The sequence below is a fragment of the Passer domesticus genome, chromosome 5, assembly GCF_036417665.1.
Source record: "Passer domesticus isolate bPasDom1 chromosome 5, bPasDom1.hap1, whole genome shotgun sequence".
NCBI lineage: Eukaryota > Metazoa > Chordata > Aves > Passeriformes > Passeridae > Passer > Passer domesticus.
In genome coordinates, this window is record NC_087478.1 from 15,356,501 (window position 1) to 15,373,695 (window position 17,195).

The 17,195-nt window shown below is 36.3% G+C and overlaps 1 long non-coding RNA gene across 1 annotated transcript; it reads right to left on the reverse strand.

Annotated features, from left to right (window-relative positions):
* Nucleotides 1–5,261: 5,261 nt before the first annotated feature.
* On the reverse strand, nucleotides 5,262–13,189 carry LOC135301250 (uncharacterized). The gene is made up of 5 exons (XR_010362984.1): nucleotides 12,786–13,189; nucleotides 12,483–12,612; nucleotides 9,293–9,334; nucleotides 8,413–8,451; nucleotides 5,262–5,595 (listed from the first exon to the last, which is right to left on the reverse strand). It is a non-coding gene; the product is annotated as an uncharacterized LOC135301250 (long non-coding RNA).
* Nucleotides 13,190–17,195: the final 4,006 nt, after the last annotated feature.

Genomic DNA, 17,195 nt, shown 5'->3' on the forward strand with positions numbered 1-17,195 from the left:
TAGGAATAGCTTTGGTCCAAACTACCAACCTGGTGTGGTTAGTTTTATATTCCTTTTCTCCCATCTTCCATAAAAAGTACTGGAGAAGAGAATAATTTATCTTCTATGTCCCTTCTCAACAAAATCAGTACTTGAACAGAGAATTTAGAAGCTTCTTACAGTTCAACATTGAACAGACAAAACTCTGAAAGAGTAATTTGAGACAATCTAGAAATATAAATATATAGATATATATTCTATATAGAAATAATGTTATCTATCATTACCAAGAAGATAAATATCCTCACTGTGAAGCCAGAGTCATCTTAAAAATCTCCCACAGCACAGTAACATGACATGACTTTACAAAGACTTCAAATTTTTCCACAAATGTACATGAGAACAGTGTAGGTAAATTGCTAGAAATATAGTCTTTAGAACAAGTTATAAAGGACAACTCCAAGACAGTACTGGAACATGTGGAAGCAGTTTTGTTGGCCTTGCCTTTCCATCAGTTTGTAACAGCACAGTGATGAGCATCACGAAGAGGTAAGATACAGTACAGCTGTCCTACAGTAGACATTTAAAGTCTTTGAAGTGATTGGTCCTTGGACAAGACATTTATAGTCTGTACACAGAACATAAAAATTTAAGAAAAAGAAAGAGAAAATTTTATCAAACTATATGCAGCTCAAGTTCAGTCTATGTGTAAATATAAGGACTTATGAATATTAGCACAAATATTATAATGCTAATAATAATGTTAAAAGAAAAAAAACCCTGCTTTTATCAGTGTTACTCTCACACCCATGTTTTTTCCAGTATACCAGTATGCATAACTGTTCTTTTATATAACTGTACCCAAATAAAGGTCATTATCAATATATCAGCCTGGGTGAAAATGTCAAACCTATGCTTAATATAGATCTATAAACTCAGCAGCACAGGTATATATGAAGATATATCAGGGGTGTAAATGAAAAGGGGAAATTAGATATTTAACAACAGCCACCAAACATTTTGTTGAAAGAAGCCTTGCTTTTGTGTAAGCATTCTGACAGTGTTGGATGAAATCCACCTTATCACTCTTTCTCACCTCTTTAATGGCAATAAGAGAGCTCAGAGACTGACTTACTTCATCCCTTGGAAAGTTTTGTAATTTTAAAATTTGGAATAACTTAAATCTTCATTATAAAAAAATTCCCAGAAAATGTTGGAAACAAACCACTGTTAAACAGATTCCCAGCACTACACCTGTTTTGCATAATCCCACATAAGAAGAGGATGGAAAGGTTCTCACTTTTATTGGCTGGAAAGTAGGATGTTTCTAAACTAAATAAAAACAAGTAGATGATAAAAAAATATTTCTAATCTTTAGGAAAACAGAATGAACACCTGCTCCTCCTTTGTTAATATGGTAAATAACAGTTCCTGTTTTCTGGATTTTATTTGGAAGCAATATATGAGGTCTTAGGATAGCAGAAGTATTGTGGAGATTGATACTATATCTTTGCTTTCACAACTATTTCTTTTCCTGACTGGCTATGTTGTTAAGCACTGGTCCTTAAAAATAATTTGTGTTAGAGCATTAACATCTGAGTGAAGAGCAAAAGAGTTGTGCTAGTTTTGTCTGGTGTATAATATTCTTCACAGTAGCTGGTGTGGGTTATGTTTTGGATTTGTGCTGAAAAAAGTATTGGTAATGCAGAGATATTTTCAATATTGCTGAGCTGTGTTTACACAGAGTCAAAGCTCTTTCTGGGAGTGATGGCATTTGTCTTCCCAGGGCACCATTACACCCACTGGAGCCTTGTCTGCCTGCAGGACAGGGTGAGTTAATTCCTCTGTTTGCTTTGCTTATGCAAGTGGCTTTTGGTTTATCTATTAACCTATATTTATCTCAACCCACAAGTTTGTTCACTTTTACAGTTCTGATTCTCTCTCACATCCCACTGGAGCAGGAAGTGAGTGAGAGTCTGTGTGTGGCTTAGTTGCTGGCTGGGATTAAAACACAACAGGATACAACTCTGTAGCCTGCCAGAGACTGTTTTTGGGAAGGATGCCTACAAAGGGAAGAAAAAGTAGCAGAAACAGAAAGAGGAAATGAGATTCAGATACAATAAACAAAACAGTTCTGGCTAAAGATGAGCCAAGCACCTGCGAAATGCAGCAATCTTCAAACCTATGAGTAGCAGAAATATTGACCTTTCCTGTCTGAACTCATTCTCAAGACATTTTGGAGTAGAACTCATTTCAAAAGAACAAAAATTTGTTCTCATCACCAGTGAATCTCTATTTTAAAAAGAGCTTGTCAACAAAAACCCGTTTGCATTTGACTACAAAGATTGTTAAAAGCCCCAGTTGCTTTTGTTCTGAAACTCTGACTCATTCTAGACTGTCAGACAAAAGGAATGCTGGACTTCTCAACTTTAGAGCTGGACAACTCATGACAGAAAGTAAACAGCAAGAATTTAAGGATGAAAGTCAGTATGACACACTGCCAATTTTATCTCAATCAAACTTTATAAGACAAGTATATTTAGATATAACTCTGTTGCTTCCTTGAGTCATATTTTTTCACTTAATTAGTCACAGTGGTAGGGACTAGAATAGGTATATAGGAAGCAGATAGAGGCTTGTATCCCACATGCTCTTTCTGATGAGAGACAAAAGTAGGCACTTGAGAAAGAAATTAAATTTACAGAATGAGCATTGGTAATCCAATGTCTTAGTCTTCAGATTGATTTCCTAAGATTAGGTAATGTCTATAGATTGACTAATCTTAAGAAATTGTTTTGAATCTGGCACATTTTACAGCATTCCTGACAATGAGTTACATAGTTATATTTTGTTCTGGATGAAAACCCAATTTTTTAGCCTAATTAGAGGCATTCTAGTAATTAAATTTGATGTTCTCTGGTTCATGTCTTGTGATAAAGGCTGAAGAAAACCTTTTTTCTAGGTCACTCACATGGCAAACACAAATTCAAATTCAGTTTCCTCTTCCACACAGTGTTGATTACAGGTGTGAGAAGCAGGTCTTCCCTCTCCATATGGGGGTCCCTCTCAGTCAGTCTCCATGCTCCAGATCCAAGCTGGAGTGGGGATGGGGATGACTGCTGGGCCAAATAACTGACCAATAAAAAGCTGTTTTTGCAAGCAGTGATGAACCAGCAGGTCAGGAACTGTAGCAAGCTGCAAAAAGAAAACCCCACAGCCACCAAACAAAAAGCCCAAACACCACTGAAAACTGAATAAAAAAAATCAAACCCCCAGCAGTATCCTAAAACAATTCTGAGATTCCACTATGCCCTTCAGCAAGCTACTCTCCCTGACACTTCTCTCTTAGAGATTTTTTCCTCTTGGATGGTTTATTCATGAACCCAGAAGTGTCTCACTTATGGCTCTGTAGTCCCACCCTCAGAGCCAGCTGATATTTCCAAAATGAAGGAATTACTTTCAGTCCAAATATTAGGCAAGGCAAAATACTCCTTGGCTTACAAAAAATGAACAGATTCTTGGTGAGTGGACTGTAACTTCACATCTAGCTGTTGTGCACTTCAGTAATCATCTTGAAAGAAGAAAAAAAATCACTAAACAGTGAAAACAAGACTTCATTTACCTTAAAGGTATCGAGATTATGTGTTGACAACACATTTTAATCTTACTAAAAATAAGAATTAACAAAGAGACCTAGGAACAGGGGAATTTTGACCTTGAGTACAGACTAGAAAGACTATTTATTTTGGAACTGCTGAAAGCATTTCTTATCTTAGACTTCAGAGATATTCCACCTAGGGAGCTGGAGAGCAGTACAGGCACTGTGTCTTTATTCCTTGATGTATTGTATCCAATCACTTTTTATTTCACAGTTCATTATCAAGAAACATTAACTTCTATAAGAATGAAATAGAGTTTCCATGGAAGCTTGCTTACATTAAAAAGATAATTCAGATGAAGAATTAAGTATATGATTTTTGTATTCCCTGTGCATTTTGGCAGGAGATTTCAATGAAAATCGAAATAAAAAAAAAACAATCAGAGACTTAAAAGCAATGGGAAGAGTCTGCTCATCTGTCAGAGACTGGTTTATCACTTAACTTTGTTGGTCAAATAGATAAGTATCAACTGTTGAGTTAAAAAACTTATTTAGAAAATGTGAATGCTGTTTGCTCATATGGAAATTACATTTAGCAACCGATATTCTGATTCCAGAATTTCTTGTGTGTAGTACTGCAAAGCCCTAAAGTATTATTGAAATCATTTGGATGAAGTATGTTTCCTCTTCAGCTGAAATAAGTTTGGATCACGTGTTTTAAAGACCTAAGGAGATATCTCTGATGATGAATACAGGACAGAATTTTGGAAGACTTTCTTAGTTTGAAGGGCCTATATCAGGCTGTATAACAGTTCTAGGATACATAAAAGAGAGAAAAAGGTAAGGAAATAAAATCAGACATTATGTTGGCATCCAGATAAATTAGCACAATGTAGAGTGCCTGGCCATTGTTGCAAAGTGTCTAAAAAGTTTGTTTAAATTTTTGGCATAATAGCACTAGGGAAGTCATGGAGTAGTCCTCACTGTTTTCCAAGTAGAAATATATTTATCTATAGATACACATATATACTCCTTGCCAAAAATAAAGTGAGAATACACATATATACTCCTTGCCAAAAATAAAGTGAGAACACCTAATATAGGACTGAGGCTTTTCTATTCAGCCTTATCATAAATGTAAGAGACTGAACCTGTAAGTTACAAATTGAGTTTTGTTGTTTTCAAATTAAAATCCTGAGATAATTTTGTAGCAATACACAATGTACATAATTATTATTAAATAAAGATGTGTGGTACTAGTAATATCCATTCATTTACTAATGTTAGTAGTACTAGTATATATTACTAGTACTGCTACTATTTGAAGATTCTCTGAGGCTTCTCTTCAGTACAGTAATTATGAAAATAGACTGGACAGAGGCAGAGTCAGAAAGCATCTCCTCATTTTAAACTTAGACGGATGAGACAAAGCAGGTGTTATCTTATGGGTATGCATTCTTAAATATTGCATGTAATTTAAGAATATTTAATGCATCATTCTAACAATGAGGATATGCTTCTTTGCCTGCAGAGAAGAATATGTAGAATTAAAGTAACCAGTATGAGCATAATTTCTTTATTGTTTGCAACATAATGATAAGAGAAGCAGCAGCTGCTGAATTGAGCCTTCCTTTATGCCCCACTATGAGGAGAGGGAATGAGGAGAATGCAGATGTTGGCTGGAATTCTGTACCAAAGCAAGTGATAGCATCCAGCACAGAAACAGAGTATCAGAAGAGAGCTTTCATACAATTATTATCTTTGGTGCCCCTTCAAAAGTGCATGACAGATAGTGTAGAAAAACAGCTGCAGAACTTCACTCTGAGATCAGATTGGTTATTTCAGCCAATAATGCAAATATAACTCAGCACACGGAAAGCTGCCTTGGGAAAGTAGAAGCCTTCCAGGGTTAAGCACCCTCTCTTCCAAAAGGGCCCAAGTTAAAATGCTGGGTTTGACACCAATTTTCTGTAGGACTTCAGGCTACTCATGTACTTCCTCTGCTCTGACTGTAATATCTGTGAAAAAAGAGAGAATACTGACTCACCTACCTCAAAGGCAAACTAAAGATTAATTAGTTTGTGCTCGTATAGAGCTTTGAAAATGTCAAGGCTATATAACTACTGTTAAATAAATGGCAAAAAGTCAGACTGGACAAGTACAGAGCAGGACTGCAAGAGTTTATCACTGTATCTTAGCAATTATCTTTAACACTTTCCAGAAAAGATTTCTTATAGTAGATATAGGTAGTTAGAAGAAAAGTATGGAGCTGTTTTATAGCAGTATATCTTCAGAGAATGTAACAGGAAATGATAAAGCAAGCACAAATTTTAACTTTTCTGAACTTTTAAATTCAGCAGGGCAATATGTCAGTGCTCTGTCTCGATTGGTTAATCTTTTACTGAAGTATTCAAATACTATTGTATAATACATCTGGAAAGGTCCTGTCTACTTGGATGGGAAATAAAAAATAATAAAAAATATCCCTCTGACAGAGACTAGGACCACAGGGCTGAATGTAATTAATTTGCTTTCACTCTTCTTGGTACAATAAGGAACATCACCTTTTTAAGTCCTGAATTTTTCTGAGAAAACTGCAGTAATCAATGTTCCATGATGACACTTTTAATCTGATGCATTTTATTCACAGAGGAGTGATTACTTAGAAACTGCACAAGAAGATCCAACTTCCTCCCCCATCCCAATGCAAGTAGCACACAAAATTTCCCAAATAGTCTCATTGACTCTCACAAAAATTCCCTTTAGCTTCCCATTATTTTACCACCAGAAGTCATGCTGTTCTTATTTTTCAGTTTCCACTGTCCATCTTTGTAGACATCAGATTATTTGAATTTGCTGGCATGGGATCACTAGTCATTTAAAAGTTGCTCTTTTCTGCCAATGCTTATTGCCCGCTTCTTAATATTCTGGTATTTAGAAACACACCAATCACTTTATTTGGGCTCTCAAATAATTTCACCCTGCATCAGGAGGATCATATAAACCAGATGGAGATAAATGGATCTTAATGTACAAGCACTTTTGTTCAAGAATAAACATTACCATGGAAAGTTACAATGCTGCAGATATTTAAAGAAAAACAGAGTGAAACTGAAATTATAAACTCAGGCTGCCACAAAAGTTACATTTGGAGCGCTGCTGGTGGGATTTTGTTTGAGAAAGCAACATGAAATTTGTGAAAGAATACAAGTTCTTAAAAAATACAAATCAAGCCATGCTTCTCCATTTAAAATTGTTGGTTGTGCAGAATTATGACCTCTGCACCAGTAGGATGAATTATGAGCTGAATTATGTGCAAGAGTGACTTCTGAGGGGCAACACATCTCACATCATTCAAAATCCTTTAGATTTTTCTGTACATAAACACACCTCTACACAGAAACAAAGGCAGTGTGCAGATTTACAGTGCAAGCAGACAATTCCACATGATTAATTAGATTCACATGAGAGGCAACTTAAAACAAAATAAATCTATTTTTGTTAAATGTTCATTGTAACATTTGTTATAAATTCGCATGGTGTCTCCACACTGATATTAAAGTTCTTCAGATCTGCAGGTTCTCACAAGAAAACCTCACCAAGGGCAAAAATCAACAGCAACAAATCTAAGACTAGCAGAAGAGCTGAATGATAGCATAGCAAAAAACGTAGAAGTAATAACTCCATGGAATAGAGCAGGGAGCATAACACACTCCCACAAATGCACCAGATTCCACACAGTCATCACTCCAAACACCCACTGACACCTATCCCATGATTATCTTCTCAGGTTATATTCTTCCCGAGCATCCTGAATATTTGATTTATTTGCACTATTAATTTATCCATCCCACCTCTGTTCCCTTAGATATTTAATTGATTGCCCTTAATTGATCTGGCCATCTGTGATATCTTTGTCATTTAATTGATTGTTTTCATTGATCTAAACACCTTGCAGCTTCATTGTCACTTAGATGAATCAAAAGCCGCTGTCTGATATAATTTATATCTTGTAATTCTTAGTGTGCATCTATGCACTTCATCTCCTGAGAGAGATGGGGCAGAGGAGGACAACAAATGCCAGAAGTCTCATTATGTTCTAACCTGTCTGACCAGGAGTTGATTTCAGTGACACTTTTCCTAAATACTCAGACATCAGGGCACTCATTCTCTTCTTGGAACACAAGCTTTATTCAAATAAAATGTTAACACTAAAATAAAATTAAAAGAAAGTAATTATGCACAACAACAAGATTTGCAACATGGTGGTAAATCTCCCTTTTATCCTGACCTGCAAAGCAAGTGAATTCCATTGAGGTCTATTTCAAGAAAACTTTAGCCCAGCAGTCAAGCACTGCTGACAAGGAAAGCATAATTTTGCTGATTTTAGCTCTTACACAACAGAGCACCACTACAAATAGTGGGTGTCATAATGGTATTCTGAATAATGAATGGCATAAGGGGTATCTTTTTCACTTATTAAGCCTTTGGGCACAAAATTAAAGGCATAGGAGATTATACCTGATATAGCAAATTATATGTAAAAGTGAAGTTTTATGTAAAATTATGTAAAATATATGTAAAATAGATTAAAATCTTGTTCTGGCTGGGGCACTTAGATATAATCTATAAAATGTGACAGCTGTGGTGAAGACAGACAAGAAATTTATAAGAATTAGCAAAGGACTTGATGGTTTCTTTTAACAAGAAAGCATTTGATATACTTAACACAGTCTCCTGGACATGACTGTCTCTTGCCTAATTATAGCAGTTAATAATCTAACAGTTAATAAAGTAATACAGATAAAGAAGAGAAGATAATAGTAGTCTTTCACCTGCTCTGCTCCATGCTTGTAGCCTCAGATCAGTAGGACCTGCAAGTAAACAAATAGAGAAAGGACACAAGCAATGTAGAAAACAGAGAGGAAGAATTGAAATAGGCTCACAGTAATGGAAAGCAATCCCACCCCTAAAAAGAAAAAAACCCAGGAAAGAAGTGGGTGCAGACTTAAAGCTGACTCAGAAAAACTGTAGATCTCAAAAGCAAGGAAAATCAGAAAAATGTAATATAGAAAGTCTATACTCTGTGTAGCAAAGAGAGAGCAGATCACAACCCATAAAATCTTCCACCTGATTCTTGATTCACAAATTCTGTAGCACAACTCTGACACTTCACTGGAAACCACACTGGAAGGAGGAAAGCCAGAAGAGAAAAGACTTCTTACCTTCCTAGCTGTTAGCTGTGCCTGAAAATTCTGTATCCTGATAAGAGTAATTTGTGGTTTTATATTTACTGTCCTGGCAGGTATCCTGCATTCCACAGAACAACATACTCTTTGATAAAATTATCTTTCTTTAAACTTGGAATTTTTTTGTGTGTGTTTGCCAATATTTTTTAACTTGAAGATCTGCAACTAAAACTTTCTAATATTCCTATTTCAAAACACTTGCACTGCCTACTTTTCTCTCTATAATTTTCTCTTTTTACTGGTGCATAGCCAGACTGAAATGTGTTTATCTTGACCACACAAACGTACCACCACAACAAGCATCCACACCATGAAAAAAGTATGCTTTCTGACAGTGCTCTAACAAGATGTGTTCAAGAATAATTGGTAAAATACATTAAAAAGGAAAATAAGATCAAACCCCTAACAAAATGAGATACTTAATTTTACAATTTTTTGTGCAGTAAGATGGAAAAAAAAAAGCTACCTGAGCAACGTTCATCATATTGTGGCATCATATTTTTTCTCCCTGAGAAAATAATAACATTTAACACAGAGGTAAGAGCTGATTAATTAAAAATAATCCATTCAATTGATAAAACAAAAGTCTGGCTATGCTTGTCATCCTGCATCTGTGCACTCATAAACAGTATAACCTGCATATTATAACTGCTTCAGTGTATTCCATCCTTTAATAAGCTCTGTAACAAATCCTTCCAGTCTTTGGAGTGTGGTCTTTCTTCATGGGACTCAATTTCTCACTTGGCTGTCAAGTGAGAAATGTTGTGGGGACATTCCTGTGAAGGCATGAGGAATAGGTGGTGGCAGATTGGACAACATGTCTGAAACTGTTCAAGATGGTTACTTTAGTTTCATTTTATTCTGAAAGCATAAAACAAACCAGTCACTTTCTTCACAATTCCACTGAACATACATCTCCCTACAAGCTGCTACAGCTGCCTTCAAAGTTCCCCTTGTTACTGGCAGTGCAACTTCTTTGATACGTCCAGAACTGCAGCACCTAATAAGATTTGCACTAACCAAAGACATATTGAGTTGCTGAGAAGCAAAGAGCTCCTCAAATGCCCAGTGGGCATAATCCCACCTTGCTTTGAGACCCAGCTGCATATCCAAGCCTGATTGTGAATGGCCTGCCACATAAGTGGTTTTCAAGAGCACCAGCACCACTGCTATGAAGAAAGTGGGCACTGTGACCAAGAACACCTGTCTGATTTGCCTTATCCAAGGAAAAGTGAATTTCAAGAGCTGTAGTAGGATTTCCCAGCAACTGGAAAAGTACACTACATCTAGGTCCATCTCATAATGGCTAAACTGACAAGTGGAACTGAGTCCTTTCCCTCTAAGACCTGAACCTTCTCTCAAGCTTGGACTCAGGCTCGATTTAAGTTTGGCAGTTCTGATTTGGATGTGAATGCAAGTGCACACTCACATACAACAGAAAATAGCTTTTTGCAGCTACTGATGTGTACATTTCTTTGTGATTTAACATCTGATATGCAGCAGTTCTGGATGTGACTCCTGGCCAATGTAAAACACATTTTCCTGTGTTAATGAATTTTTAATTCATAATTCTGGTACCTATCTAGCAATGTTCACAGGAAAAAAAAAGGGAAACAGAACTCATAAAAACTTCTATTTTGCCATCTGTCTTTCTTGTTTATATCATTTTTTTTTTCAGACAGCAAAAAACCTCCTCCAATTGTTTGAAACATAGACATTTGTTTATCTCTATTTGACACATTTTCTCTAATCTCTTGCTTTTCTCACTCAGTTGTTCTCTGTCTCTCAATTCCTAGATTTCATCTTAATTTTAAACACCATGAAATGTTATTTGATGGTGAACTGGTTCTCATTATTTTAATTACAAATAGGTGAGTTAATGGCTATTGGAGAAAAACACTTTAGGAGTAGGAAATATGGTTAACACAGTCACATTGCTACCAGTCTAGCAAAAACTACTTTGTGTCATAAGAAAAGTTAAAGTTCAAGGAAAGCTTTTGAGAAGGCTAAGTTGAGAGGTCAGTGTTTTCAGGGAAGAATCATCTTGGAGACAGACAGCAAAGTAAACCACTCTAGATTAACTAGCCCTCTATACTCTGCCTGTTGTCTTCAGGGTCAATTTATCAGACTCATATAAACTTAATCTGGTTTTTTTGTTTGTTTGGTTTTTTTTGTTTTGTTTTGTTTTTTTGTTTTTTCGTTCAGGGAGATCAAGTATAGTGATAATTAGATCCTCAACAAAGCTTTAAATTGTCTTTGCTACAAACAAAATGGTGATTCTGTCCTTCATTCTTATTCAGCAGACCAACGTGCTGGGCTCAAATCCACATCTCCCCAAAGCAATTTTTTTTTTCATTTTATGTGATCACTCAAATTTCTTAACAAGATTTACATTTTTATGAGGAAACACAGTAATGTATTTAAATATGTTTTTGAGTAAAAATATCTAAATTTGGCTTTTCTCGTAACACTCCAATTTTCATAGCTATTGCTTAGAAACTGAATTTCAGCTAAGAAACAAGGATGCATAAATTGCAAATTAAAAATATTTTTAAAAAAAAGCCCACTCTAGAGAAATATTATTTCAATTCACCAGCCACCTCTAACAGAAACTGGATTTCTATTTTCTTTAACTTTACTCCAGTTATTCCATAACGTACATATCCCAGGTAAGTCTGCTATACATTTTCATCTCTTTTGTATTCCCTCTCTTCTCTGCCTATAATGTGACTTAGGCTGTCAAGATGTTAGAGCCACATACTTTATTAGCCTGTATTTCAAATAATACAGTTTTTTTTCTTTGTCCTCCCCCTTAGGCTCTATAAGACGAAAGCAGGAGTGAATATTACTTTATAGAAAGGAAATAATTTACATTTGAAGCCTGTAGTGGAAATGTTACAGTGGAAGCCTTGGACTGATTAGATTGTTTCAAAGCTTTTCTGTGACTTTGATTGATTGAATTTGCCCACGGCTACTCCTAGTGGTAATGATACTGTGATTATTTAAGCAGAAAGTAACTTAAGGATAGGCTGAGCATGCTAACTTTGAATTTCCTAGCTTTCAGCATTTTGCATTTTCCACAGTTTCTATTCAAGAATAGTGCAGTTTGCATTGTGTGGTATTTACTGCAGCTGTCATTCATTTACTTTTCTTGTTTGAATTTTGCAACACATTTGTGGAAATGTGTAAGCTCCTTCCATGGGTGAGGCCCCAAACAACTCACTCAACAAGGCTTTTTAAAGGGCTTTTGGTTGCTCATATACTCCGAGTTAAACACACAAGAGAAATATGAACAAGATATTCTTAAGAGGTCAAAACAATCAAAAAGAGTTTACTGGCACCTTTAGTAAATTGGAGAACTTTGGAAAAACATTTAGAGCAGCATGCAATCAACATGAAATATTTCCACAAAACATTAACTTAACCCATTCAATTTAGCAAACTCTAAGCCCTTTTGATTTTAAGTTACTCAAAAATTCTGAGAAGAGGAAAATAGAAGAAAGGAAAAGCAATAAAGACAGAAATCATATAGAAAAGAACAGATATAGCTACAAACTCCCAGGATCCAGCAGTGTTCAAATGATAGAAAGTCCAAAAGGAGGTAAGAGTAAGACATATAAAGCCTTGTATTCAGCTTTAAATACTTTATGGCCCACCTGGCCTTTTCCCCCAGGTGGAACTTCTGGTCATTTGGCCAATTAGAAGCTGAGTTAGAGGCTCCAGGTGCAGGTGTGGACCTCTGGTATATCCATGATTGGCAGCCACTTCCAGGCAGGAATACTAGCTCTAGGGAGGTGACATGAGTGGGGCAGTGCACTGCCTTGCCAGGTCAAGGCCAGCCCTGCCGTTTCACCCACATGCCTGCACCCCAAAATATGCCCAGAGATCAATCAGTCCTTGCAGCCTCTCACACCCTACTGGGTGTGTGATATGGCACTAGCACTCTGGAACAGACAGACCTCTTTGCCTCCCTTCCCCAGAACAAATTATCAGACAGCAGACAGCTACGGCTGCTTGTGAGGACACAGGACAAGGAGACGTCTTGAAGTCTCTGAACAAACAGTTGAACATTCTGCAGGACTTGTCACAGCTCTACAATACTGCGTCTTGTCCTTTTATAGTGTCACAGAAGTTACTCACAATAAGAGTACTTCCCCTCCTCAGACAGTACCTCTTGTACATCCATATGACAAGTTCTTTGTTTCTTCTGTGGGATCCAGCAGGTGGACAGATAGACAGGAACCAGTATACACCTTTCCTTTGGGCTAACTGCCACACTGCCCAGGGCATTTGCTTTGCCCTTGTTCTTCATTCTCTCCTTCTGCCTATAGGCTTATTTTCTTAGTCAACCCAGTTCCTTCACACCATTAAGAGACAGTAACCTTTTACTTCTGTGATACTACACTGGTTTTATTTCTATTTGTAGCACTCCTTTTATAACTGTCTTCACTTGCATCCCACACACAGACATCTCCTCTCTTGTATTCAGCATAGTGCAAATAATAATTTCTTGTCAAGTATTTTCTACTTGAATGCATTTTTTTCCAGTGTAAAAAATAAAAGTTCTATAAATATCTTCAATTTTATTAAAAAAATCTAAAGGACAAAGTTATTTTTAATTGTGCCTGAAAAATACATTGTGGTTGTGACTGAGGCCAGTTGATGTGAATTTCTATACTGTTGAAGAAGACCATGAAGAATGTGATAAAACATTTGTTTTCTGGAGCTGCAAGATTTTAAACATGACTTTTACACTTGGTTTTTCTACCCCTTGCCTTTAAAACATTTACAACTCATGGCCACATGGGTGCACTGCCCACATTGCCAAGAAGGCCAATGACATCCTGGCCTGTATCAGGAATAGTGTGGCCAACAGGAACAGGGAGGTCATTCTTCCCCTGCACTTGATATTGGAGTGGCCGCACCTTGAGTGCCGTGCCCAGTTCTGGGTGTCTCAATTTAGGAAATATGTTGAGATGATGGAGTGTGTCCAGAGCAGGGCAACAAAGCTGGTGAAGGGTTTGGAACACAAGTCCTGTGAAGAGCAGCTGAGGGAGCTGGGGGTGTTTAGTCTGGAGAAGAGCAGGCTCAGGGGAGACCTTCTTACTCTCTATAACGCCCTGAAAGGAGGCTGCAGCCAGGTGAGAGCAGGTCTCTTCTCCAAGGTGACTAGCAGTAGGACAAGAAGACAGAGGCTTATGTGTACTAGGGGAGCTTTAGGTTGGACGTTTGGAAGAAGGTCTTCACAGAAATGGGCTGCCCAGGGAAGTGGTGGAATCACTGTCCCTGGTGGTGTTTAAGACTGGACATGGCACCCACTGCCAGGGTCCAGAAGACAAGGTGCTGTTCACACGTAAGGGGCACTTGATGATCTCAGAGGTCTTTTCTAACCTAGTGGATTCCATGATTCTCTGATTATGTAACACACTTGGTTCCTGAGGTGTCTTTTAGAGACTTCTGCTCTCTTTGGTTTCCAAAGGAAGCAGAAATGTTTGCAGCCCCCCTACAAGATGTTAGTTTTTATTTTAGTTTTCTGCTTTGTGTTTTGTCAGGTATTGCAGGGGCTTTTGGCAATTTAACTGCATAGGAGAAATGCTATTGCACTATGAGGATATATGAGGTCCAAAGTTATTTAATATCAAAGGCTGCAGAGACAAGTTGTTACAAGGCCGTGGGTCATGGCATTGAAGGAAAAGTATATTTTAAGGAGAATTTGAGCTTGGTAAGGAATTTGACTTAAATTCATCTTCCTAAAATTCAAATCTAAATTTATATTACCAGATCAGAAATTCTCTGGCTACAATTTAAATGCACAAAACTAAGATTAAATAACTTGTGAAGATACTTTGGGTTTTAGTTCACTGTTTGAAATAACAGAAAACAACAGAATGTAATAAACTATGAGAATACCCAGAATCTTAGGGGACTATTGAGAGAAAAGATGAAATACAAAGTCATAATTATGACAAGAGAAGAACATGAACTTCTCATGGGAAAAATCCCCTTCTTGTCTTTTTACCAAACATATAAAAAATGGCCATATCTTACCCAGGCTAACAGAAAGAAAAACTTTTTTAAAAAGTAAATTTCTTGATGAAATTTAATTATTTCTTGATGCTGCTTTTAATGGCAGAAGGCCCTTATGTTTTATCCTGAAGCTGGCTCTTCCAGAACAGGAGCATAACATGTGACATTGCAAATCATGTAAAAAACATTCTATTGACCATGATAGTCCACTCTTTTACTATCCTGTCTCAAAATTACAGAAAAAGCAAGGGGAGCTCTCTTTCCATCCCATATATATGTATGGGAGATAGGCATCAAAGCCAATGAATTATATATGTAAACATATCTTAGATGTGTACAAAATTATACCTGGATTATTTAAGACGAAACTCACCAAACCACAAATTTAGAAGTGTGTATGTGTTAAAGAAACAGAAGACAGCGCATTTCATGTTTCAATGGTAAAACATTTTCTGCAGAGGTTTCATGAGAAATCTTAATAACTTAACTGCTTTGTGGAGTGTTTAGCAGATACAATTCCAGAATGATTCTTCATTTTACATTGACAACAGCTGATTACATATCATTAGCTTTAAATGCAGATGTGAAGATTTTCTAGATTTCAGGTTTGGTGGTACAAAATCATAATGCCTCTTAACCTCAAAGTGTAACTTCAAGTATAAATTATGAGAGTACTCAGCTCCTCCAGAGCCAATGTCTTTGCCATTTGAACATTATTTTGGCTCATTCTTTGTAAATCAACATCATAAGGAGGGTTTTTTGATTTCCATGAAAGATTGATTTCCATGAAAGAAGAACTAAGTATCATCTGAAAGCAGTTTAGAGAGTGTGAAAAAGCAGAATTAGTAATAAAGGAAGATACAGAAGATATAACACCATGATTAACCTTCATCTTAATCATGGCCTATTATCTAAACATATAAACATTATTTAAACATATAATGAAACTCATAAAACATATATTCTGTGCTATACTCTGTGAAATAAGTGTTTCTTCTGTGTGTCTAATAAGATACTCAAACACCTCCAGTTTCATATGCATTCACAGCTCCGTGTGATAGACTGACAGAACGAGCATGTTGCACTATGGATTTTAGCTCCGAAAGAGAAAGCCTGGTGTCTTAATATGAGATTGCTCCAAGGCCACAGATTTGTACACCAGCTTCAAAATTACTGACTTAGAAGCCCTCTCAGAAAAATGAAAAATTAAAAATAAAATTAAAAAAAAATGAAAAGAAAAGACAAATCTACTGCTGCTGAGATAGGAATAATTACACTTTTATATTGGGTATGTGTATTTCTGCATATCAGGAGTACTTGAATTGGCATGTTTAAAATGTTCATTGCTATTATTCCCAATGGGATATTTTCAAAATGGCACATTCATCTACAACACTGTCTCCTCTTTCTCCTTTAAATAACACTAAAATTTTTCTTATTTTTCACTTGTAGTGACTATTTACCTGAACTACTCAAAATAATCCTATTCTTTTGGAGCTGTTTAAAACAGAATTTCACTGCTAGTTATATCACAAAGATATTTCAAGCTAGGTCTGAAAGCCAGACCTCCTGCACAGCAGGAATTATGCTTGATTATGTAAAATTATTTTTCTTGCCAATAGGAACTACACAAAAGTTTTCAGAATGATTTTGCTATCAATTAGAAGTGATGAAACATCTGGATTCTTGCACTAACTGGGTTTCTTTTGCAGCAGAATTTTGATTTACTTTTAACAACTAAAAGAGAAAATTTATAACCAAAGTTTCAAGTGTTTGAAAAAACCCCACATTATTCTGTACAAGTAAATGAGATACCTCACATGAAATTGTATATAGTTTAGGTGACACTTGTGATAAAAACTGGTGAAAAACAGTCTCCTGAAGCTTTACTATGTGTAGCCTGTGGGACGATTTTAAAAAACAACAATTAAAAACTCACCACACAGAAACAACCTGGCACAACACTAACCAAAATCCACAAGCTCTGTTTGTGCTAAAACATATGTACGTGCTTTGTAAAGTAAAGCTTGCAAAACCTTTATACATTTGAGGCAAAGAAAACTTAAACTGAACAGCACAGGCAGACTCACCTTCCTGAAATACGTGAAAAAGTAGAGACAAAAATACCGTTCACATCAGCAAATATTTCACATATAGGTAGTCATTACACGTTTTAAGAGACATTGGCAGCTATTTCAGAATACAACCAGAAAGAATTTAACTAAATTATTGCAAAATATATCTATTTGCATGTAGACTTAAGCATTTTCTTATGGTAGAAATCTGAGTATGTTGCAAGTGATTTTGAAACATTAATTTACTTAGGTGATAAAAGCAGTAAA